This window comes from Mustela nivalis (genome assembly GCF_964662115.1).
Source record: "Mustela nivalis genome assembly, contig: HAP1_SCAFFOLD_280, whole genome shotgun sequence".
Taxonomy (NCBI): domain Eukaryota; kingdom Metazoa; phylum Chordata; class Mammalia; order Carnivora; family Mustelidae; genus Mustela; species Mustela nivalis.
In genome coordinates, this window is record NW_028136361.1 from 620,361 (window position 1) to 629,523 (window position 9,163).

Below are 9,163 nucleotides of genomic sequence, written 5' to 3' on the forward strand. Positions count from 1 at the left end.
CTGTGCAAAAGCAGGAAGGGAAGCCCCAGTAAAGTGGACTGGGGATGCCAGAAGGGGAGGCTGGAAGGGGGCGCCTGGTGCTCAGTGCCCATGACAGACCCCACATTGCAATCCCCCACAGGAGAGACTCACCATCTTCGGGCCCCACAGGGGCAGCCGGAGGTTCATCTCCTGACTTTTTGTAGGACCTTTGCAGCTCAGCCGGTGAGAATTCTCCATCACCCTGCCTTTCTCCAGGGGACTTTCCTTCAAGCACCCTTCCCAACTTCTTCCTCCTCCATGAAATAATGTTCCTCTCCTTTGTTTCTCGCGCTTGCCTGTGATGGGACCATAGCTTGCTCAGCCCAGACTGCTATTCTCTGCTCTTCCCAAATAAACCCATGCTGCTGGTCAAATAACTGGCAGATTGAGTTTAAGGCAAATCGAACTAATAAATTCAAGAACTTGCAAGGAACACAATCAATATGCACAAATTAGTGGCACTCCTACGTGCTCGGAAGGAACCATCAGAAAGAGACTACGGAGAACGATCTCATTTACACCTGCATCCAAGACAGCAAGATACCCGGGAGGCCCCTGAACCAAGAAGGTGACAGACCTGTCCTCTGACAGCCCTGCAACAATGACGACAGACAGGGAGGGGGACACACGGAGATGGGGAGGCACTGTGCTCAGGGAAGAACCCACACTGGGAAAATGCTACTCTCCCCAAAACCGTCTACAGAGTCCTAACTCTGGCTCCTGAATTTCCAGACTCGGCGCAAGCCTGGATTGGGTGTGGACACGGGAAGGACCCCGCAGGGCTGAGGTGGGGGGAGCACAAGCACCGAAGCAGGCGGACGCTCCCTGACTGCAGACCATCTGAGGAGCCCCAGGAACCGAATCCGCGAGCACACAAACACAGACGAGGACCGAGGAGCACCCGAGCCCAGAAAGGGGGGACCCCACAGCCCCGCGCACAGCACAGCAGGAGGCCACGTCTCCTCACACAAAACGACGGAAGTCCCAGTGTCTACACAGGGCGCCCTTCCTCTGTGGGGTCCTGAGACCACGAACCCCTTGACAGTCCACTCAGGCGGCTTCTCCTCACCTCCTCCAGCGTCTGGTCCTTAGGAGTTTGGACTGCTGCCAGTGTGGGCGCGTCCTCTACAACGGGTCGGTCAGTGTGGCTGCAGAGCCACACCCTCCTCAGCTTGTCCTGTCAGGGTGGGAGGCGCCCCACATTCTCCAGAAGTCTCCACAGTGGGTCCTGAAGAGGCAGGGCTCTGGTCCCAGCTGTGGCTGTGCAGCCTGGGCTCAGGGCGGGAGCTGCGGTCTGCCGCCCTCTGCAGGCGGTGGAAGGCAGTGCAGGACTGTGGGAGCTCACCCTTCAGTGGAAGGTCCTGCTCCCTCCTGGGGTCCAGCTGATGCCATTTCATTCCGGAAATTCAAGCTGCATGGAGCCCAATACCCCCCAACTTTCCCCCAAATAGCTAAGGAACAATGAATTGGAAACAATGTAGAATTACAACAGTCCTTGACCCAAACATTGGCACTGAACATAGCCCTGATGCAGACCCACACTCTGACCTCAACTTGGTCTCAAGCCTGGACCCTACCCTAATCCAAGACCCTAACCCTAGCCCCCAACCCAAACAATGTTCACAAGAATCAAAAGGTAGAAACTGCAAATATCCATCAATGGCAAGTGCATAAGCAATGTGTGGTGAAGGGTTTGAATTTGGGTTCAGGTTCAGGTTTTAGTCAGAGTTCTAGATCAGGCTTTGGGTTTAGTGTTAGGGTGAGGATTTAGAGTGAAGGACAAGGGAACAGAGTTATAGTTTAGGGCTTTCAGTTTATGATTCAGGCTTTAAAACTCAGGGCTTATGGGATAAAGTTCAAGGTCAAATTTGGGGTTTGGCTTCATGCTGAGATTTGGGTTCAGGTTTCATGACTTGGAGGTCTGGTTTAGGGTTTGGGTTCGTGGTTCAGGGCTTGGGTCCAGGGCTCAGGTACAGGCATTGGGTTCCATTTCAGGTTTGGGATTCAGGGTTCTAGTTTGGGCTTTAAGGTCAGCTTAGGTTTCAGCGTTGTTAGGGGTTAAGGTTAGGTTTAGGGATGACACATTTTCTTCAGTTGTCATCATGGACAAAAAAATTCTATCTGAAGTTTCTAAGTCAGAAATGTATTTCATCTGGGGGCGCCTGGGTGGCTCTGCGTGTTAAGCCTCTGCCTTGGGCTCAGGTCCTGATCTCAGGGTCCTGGGATCGAGCCTTTCATCAGGCTCTCTGTTTGGCGGGGAGCCTGCTTCCCCATCTTTCTCTCTGCCTGCCTCTCTGCGTACTTGTGATCTCTGTCTGTCAAATAAATAGAATCAGTAAAAGCTATTATATGATCTTTTACAAACCATTTCCTATCTTTGCATTCTCATGTGCCAAGACAGACACTTAACTCTCCTCATTGTCAGTTTTATTAAATGATTTTCTTCTGCATGTTGATCCGAAGAGCTATTTCAAGAATGAATATACAGGAAACTGATTCGGAGCCCACCTGTTAGAGCCCACCTGTAGAGGCCTTTCATTAGAATGGTCTCTGGTTCCAACCTCAGTTCTGAATACTGCATGTACCTGAGGACCGAGTCCAGATGTTTCTTTCATCTCTGACTTGAATTCGAAATCTTCCTCAGACTTCAGCTTTGAGGATTTCTCCAGTCCTTGCTCTCCCACTGTCTTGGTGGGGATCCACCATGAGTATTGAACCCAGGAATGAATGAATGATATATACCCCAGATCGCTGGGGCTTTGCCTTGTTTTTCTGAGGTTGGAATGGCTAGGGAGAGACCCCCTGTATGCAGATACAGAGCTGCATGCAATTGCTTAGATAAACGTGTTCCCCACTTATTGCTTGGGCATTGAACATTTCGCCCTTAACCTGTGGCTTGAGCACTTAGGAGGAGACAATCTGGAGGTGAATCAGAAGATGGCTGAATCCACATGGTGGTGGTCTGGGTTTGGGAGATTTTCCTGGAGATTCAAACGAAAGATCTAAATTCTTCCAGTGGGCAGTGGTAAACATTTTATCGATGGGAGATGGAAAATAAATGGTCTGGTTAACCTTTCCCTCCCCCTCAAAACCCATTATTTGAAAAAACAAAAGGGAAGTGAAGGGAGAAATCCTCCCACTCTCATTCCCACTCATCTCCATAGCCACCTCCTCTTCCAACAACCTAACAGACAAGGTGCCAACAAGTGTTAGGTACCAGCAGTGGTCTCAGATCTCATTCAAGGATCATGGTGAAAGGCATTCAAAGACATTGTGGGGGCACAAAGATCCAATTAAGGGGGACAAGTTTAAGGTTTGCAGGCAAACCTTAAAACCCCTAAAAATTAATGGCACTAGAGAAGATGAGCTTTGGGAACTATAGCTTAATGGATACAATGTGTAAAAAGCTTCAGTGAGTCATGGTGGGAAGAGGCCATGAGGGCAGCAAATACAGTCTTAGATGATGTTATCAATAGCACTACAGGCTCTAGATTTCCTGTGGTGGTGTTCTTGGCAAGACCAGCCCGGCCAAAGTGGATACTCACAACCTGGAACAGAGGGTCTTGGAGATCCCAGCACGTGAGGCATGATGAGAGGGTAAAATGATAGGAGGTGTCCTTTGGAAGGACTGTCTCCTTGACTTTAAAAGGGAGAACCCAAATCTGTAGGTGAAGTCTTTTTGGCTACAAAGAGGGCCGAGGCCTCCTAAGGTCAAGATCTCCTCGTCACTTGCAAAGATGTCGAAGAACATATTCAGACATTTCAAAGATGTCCTCATGTCCATCGGTTCCCACTCTGGAATTCTATCAATAAGGTGAGAGTTCCTCTAGTTGAAAAAAAGATCTAAAAAGACGTCCCTTTCTCATGTAATTTCTGTAACCTCCAGGACACACCCACCTCCCTTTCCAGCTCTGTAATGAAGCCACAGCTGGTGCCAATTTGTGGAACTCCTTAAAGTCTATTCTCCCTTCTATAGGCCCGGACCAAGTTCCCATGCTCCCTCACCTGATTTCCTGCACTCACCTCCCACCTGGTGTGTTCACACCTGCAAGTGCCTTTTACCAACCCCTTTGCCAAAAGGCAGCCAGAGTGACCTTTCAAAGACCTATCAGTTCCTGGCATTTGTCTCCATAGAAATCTGCACTGATCTTCTAACAAATTCTCAGTCCTCCAAAGGCACCCATAATCCTCCCATCAGTCTCTTCATACCCCTCCAACTGACTGATGCCTGTTCTGCCCCATCTCTCTGCCTTCAACCACACTGCCTCCCTCTTCCTGTGGAGACCCCTCATGGTGCCTGCCTCCAAGCACAGGTGATTCCCATTGATGGGAAGACCCTCTTCTTCTCCCCAACCTCCCTACTCCAGTTACTCCCACTTATTCGTGAGCTCACAAGCCCCATGATACACACTCTCCATGCAGACTGCTCTCTCTTTTCTAGCACTGGCCTCCGTTTCTAGCTGTGGTTGTGTCATGGATGTCCCTCCCAGCCAGCCTCCAAGCTCTCCTTCCCTTTAGCTCCAACACCTGACACAGTGCCTGGCACGTAGTAAGCCCTGGCTAGCTTCTAAGAGCCTCACTGAGGGACTGAAAGCATTTTAAAAACGTCACCATGTAGGCTCCAAACTGTAGGCAGAAAAAGCTTTGTCTGGATTGACATTTTAGAGATGTATTCGTCAAGTTGGATGTGTTCACTGACTTTACCTTGTAAATTAAAAAAAAAAAAAAAAGGACCTCTGTATCGCTTTGCATCCAACGAAGGCACGTGTATACTATTAGACCACGTTATGAGCTTAATGGAAGGAGACAAGATGTTTTCGCTAAGAAAATGTATAAGACTGTTGAGGTCAAGTGGGAGGACACAGTCCGTTTTTTGGAGCATTGCTATCTTACTCTATCACAGCCACTAATAAAAATCTGACACAGGGTGAGTCAGAATGGTCTGTCAGAGATGAGTTAGATCTGGCTCATGTTCCTAGAGACATGAAAGCCAGGAATGAATAAGGAGGCTTTGAAAGAATGGGTTGAGGAGGCGGTGTGGTTTACTGCGATGAGCTAAGTGCCCAGGGCCACCGGCAGATATGCGTGCCTGTGTCCTTCCTTTGTTCTGGGGTCCCTCTTGCACCATGTGGTGAGGCTGGTGGCTGGGAGTAGCTCAGGACAGGACCCCGTGTCATCATACCTCTCCCACCCTCATGTGGGCTCCAGTGGGCTTCAGTAGGTCCCAGGGGACAGCCTGCCTTCCTTGCAAAGCCCAGTAGCACTGGGAGCAGAAACTGGGACCAAAGAGTGAGCACCCCGATTGACAAGCTGGACCAGCCACCTCTTCTTCAGATGCAGGGGGAGCCCTGGCATGCTGACTCCTCCCTTCTCCCTTTCCCCTTTCCTCTCTTTTTCCCTCTTCCCTTCCCCTCTCTCCTTCCCTGGTGGTGCCCTTTCCCAATGCCCACTTCATCCCTTTTCCTTTCTACATGCCTGTCTTCTAGAGTTTCTTCTCTTTGCTCCCCATTACTTCCCTTCATCCGAATCTCCTCTTTGGTCCCTTTGTCCCTGCTATCTGCTCCTCCTCCCCTTCCCTGGCCCCTGTTCTGCTCCATCCTGACTGCAGGCAGAGGTGGCCTAACATGCTCACTTGCTAGCTCAGCCACCCTCCAGAGAAGTCACTCTTCGGTGGCCACCTTCCTGACCCCCTGGTCCCTTGTCCACTTGTTCAGATATTGCTCTGAAGTCTGAGGAGGACAGAGCAGGGCTGCCACAGAATCAGGCCAGAGGAGAAACCAAACCATGTGTCCACACTGTCCCGAGCACTGCTGCTCTGACAGCTTACAGAGTCCTCAACAGGGTTAGGATTTAGGGGCTTCTCGGAATCGGGAGTGAAAACAACCATACGTCAAAAGAAAAGCTATGGCCCCCACACAAAAATAATAATCTCAAATGAAAACTATGTTAACTGTGAAGTCTCAAAGTCGAATAATTGCCTTGAATCTCTCACTAAAAAGCACCCAAGGACTCACTCTCTGGGTTCTGGGTGCCCTGGGAATGGCAGGAGGCTCTGAACGCACGTGCGGGTGCAGAACCATGGGGGCTACCCGCCTGCTTGCGGGGGGGTTTACCTCGTGCAGCGGTGTCCCCGGCCGACCCCTTGCGGACAGGGTGCGGCGCGGCGTCCCGGGTGGTCCCGGTGCCCTGGGGTTCGGGAGAGGCTAGGCCTGTACATCCCCCCCCCCCCAGCTCGTGGCCCGCGTTTTCTGCTCCAGGTGAGGGCGCAGCGCAGTGTCACTTTACCTGTGAGCAGAGGGTGCTCCGGAGAAGCCAAGGGGCGGGGAGGGGCAGCAGGCGGCGGGAACGGTACAGCGCGGCATCCGCCTCAGTCGCTGGTCTGGAGCGCGGGAGCGCAGGGGCGGCGAATATGGTGGGCTTGAAGTCCCGCCTGGGCCTCAGCACAGCACCATGGCGCTGCACGCCCCTCCTCCGCCAGCCCCTCCACCTCCTCACAGACTCTCCGCCACGCCCTCCAGGAGCTCACTTCCCACCTTGGCAATTAGCAGAGCCCATTCTCCCGGCCGCTCCCGCCCCGCCCCCGCCCCCCTCCCTCCTGAGTCCTCCGCGAGCTCACTTCCCGCTTTGGAAATTAGCAAAGCCCCTTCTCTGCGCCGCCTCAGCCCCACTCCCTCCTGAGGCCCGGCCACGGCTGGGGTGCGGGGCGAAGCCCTGGCGGGCTGCGAGCATTGCCAGCTCAGGCGCTGGGCAGCCTCGTAGCCTGGCTCCCTGAGCGGGTGTCAGCGCGCGGACTGGCTGCGAAAAGATTATCAGTCCCAAACGCCGGCTGCACTCTTGGGTCAGTTTGCTGGCTTCCAGATTGCGCCCAAAGCCAGGAACCAGCTTCCCCATCACAGGCCTGGGCTGAGATGCCTGCCCGCAATCTGTCTGAGCAGTCTCCTCTTCTCCAGGCAGGTATGGCACTTCGACCTGGATGTTTGGGTTGTTTCTTTTTTTGGTCATTGGTTATTACATAACCTCCAGGGTAGGAGCTCCACAAAGGGAGTGAAAACAGGACGCCTGATATATAGGCTTACGGCCATTCTAGAAAAATAGCTTGGGGTTCTCTCGGAAAAGCGGCATTGGTCCTTGCACTATGGTTTAATAGAAAAGGGATTATGCACCAAGTTACTTAAATGAGCATAGGTTGAAATCGTTTACTGAGAGTAAATATTTTAAATAGTTATATTTTAACTAAATCTATCATCAATCATAAATCTATTACACGAAGGTTACAGGCAATTTAAATGCAAGTGCACTCTCTTCAGGGTTTTAAATAATCCCTGTCTGTCTTGGCACATGAGAATGCAAAGATAGGAAATGGTTTGTAAAAGATCATATAATAGCTTTTACTAATTCTATTTATTTGACAGACAGAGATCACAAGTAGGTAGAGAGGCAGGCAGAGAGAAAGATAGGGAAGCAGGCTCCCCGTCAAGCAGAGTACCTGATGAAGGGCTCTATCCCAGGACCCTGATATCATGACCTGAGCCCAAGGCATTGGTTTAACACGCAGAGCCACCCAGGCGCCCCCAGATGAAATACATTTCTGACTTAGAAACTTCAGATAGAATTTTTTTGTCCATGATGACAACTGAAGAAAATGTGTCATCCCTAAACCTAACCTTAACCCCTAACAACGCTGAAACCTAAGCTGACCTTAAAGCCCAAACTAGAACCCTGAATCCCAAACCTGAAATGGAACCCAATGCCTGTACCTGAGCCCTGGACCCAAGCCCTGAACCACGAACCCAAACCCTAAACCAGACCTCCAAGTCATGAAACCTGAACCCAAATCTCAGCATGAAGCCAAACCCCAAATTTGACCTTGAACTTTATCCCATAAGCCCTGAGTCTTAAAGCCTGAATCATAAACTGAAAGCCCTAAACTATAACTCTGTTCCCTTGTCCTTCACTCTAAATCCTCACCCTAACACTAAACCCAAAGCCTGATCTAGAACTCTGACTAAAACCTGAACCCAAATTGAAACCCTTCACCACACTTTGCTTATGCACGTGCCATTGATAGATATTTGCAATTTCTACCTTTGGATTCTTGTGAACATTGTTTGGGTCGGGGGCTAGGGTTAGGGTCTTGGATTAGGGTAGGGTCCAGGCTTGAGACCAAGTTGAGGTCAGAGTGTGGGTCTGCATCAGGGCCATGTTCAGTGCCACTGTTTGGGTCAAGGACTGTTGTAATTCCACATTGTTTCCAATTCATTGTTCCTTAGCTATTTGGGGGAAGTTGGGGGGGATTGGGCTCCATGCAGCTTGAATTTCCGGAATGAAATGGCATCAGCTGGACCCCAGGAGGGAGCAGGACCTTCCACTGAAGGGTGAACTCCCACAGTCCTGCACTGCCTTCCACCGCCTGCAGAGGGCGGCAGACCGCAGGTCCCGCCCTAGTCGCAGGCTGCACAGCCACAACTGGGACCAGAGCCCCGCCTCTTCAGGACCCACTGTGGAGACTTCTGGAGAATGTGGGGCGCCTCCCACCCTGACAGGACAAACTGAGGAGGGTGTGGCTCTGCAGCCACACTGACCGGACCCATTGTGGAGGACGCGCCCACACTGGCAGCAGTCCAAACTCCTAAGGACCAGACGCTGGAGGAGTTGAGGAGAAGCCGCCTGAGTGGACTGTCAAGGGGTTCGTGGTCTCAGGACCCCACAGAGGAAGGGCGCCCTGTGTAGACACTGGGACTTCCGTCGTTTTGTGTGAGGAGACGTGGCCTCCTGCTGTGCTGTGCGCGGGGCTGTGGGGTCCCCCCTTTCTGGGCTCGGGTGCTCCTCGGTCCTCGTCTGTGTTTGTGTGCTCGCGGATTCGGTTCCTGGGGCTCCTCAGATGGTCTGCAGTCAGGGAGCGTCCGCCTGCTTCGGTGCTTGTGCTCCCCCCACCTCAGCCCTGTGGGGTCCTTCCCGTGTCCACACCCAATCCAGGCTTGCGCCGAGTCTGGAAATTCAGGAGCCAGAGTTAGGACTCTGTAGACGGTTTTGGGGAGAGGAGCATTCTCCCAGTGTGGGTTCTTCCCTGAGCACAGTGCCTCCCCATCTCCGTGTGTCCCCCTCCCTGTCTGTCGTCATTGTTGCAGGGCTGTCAGAGGAC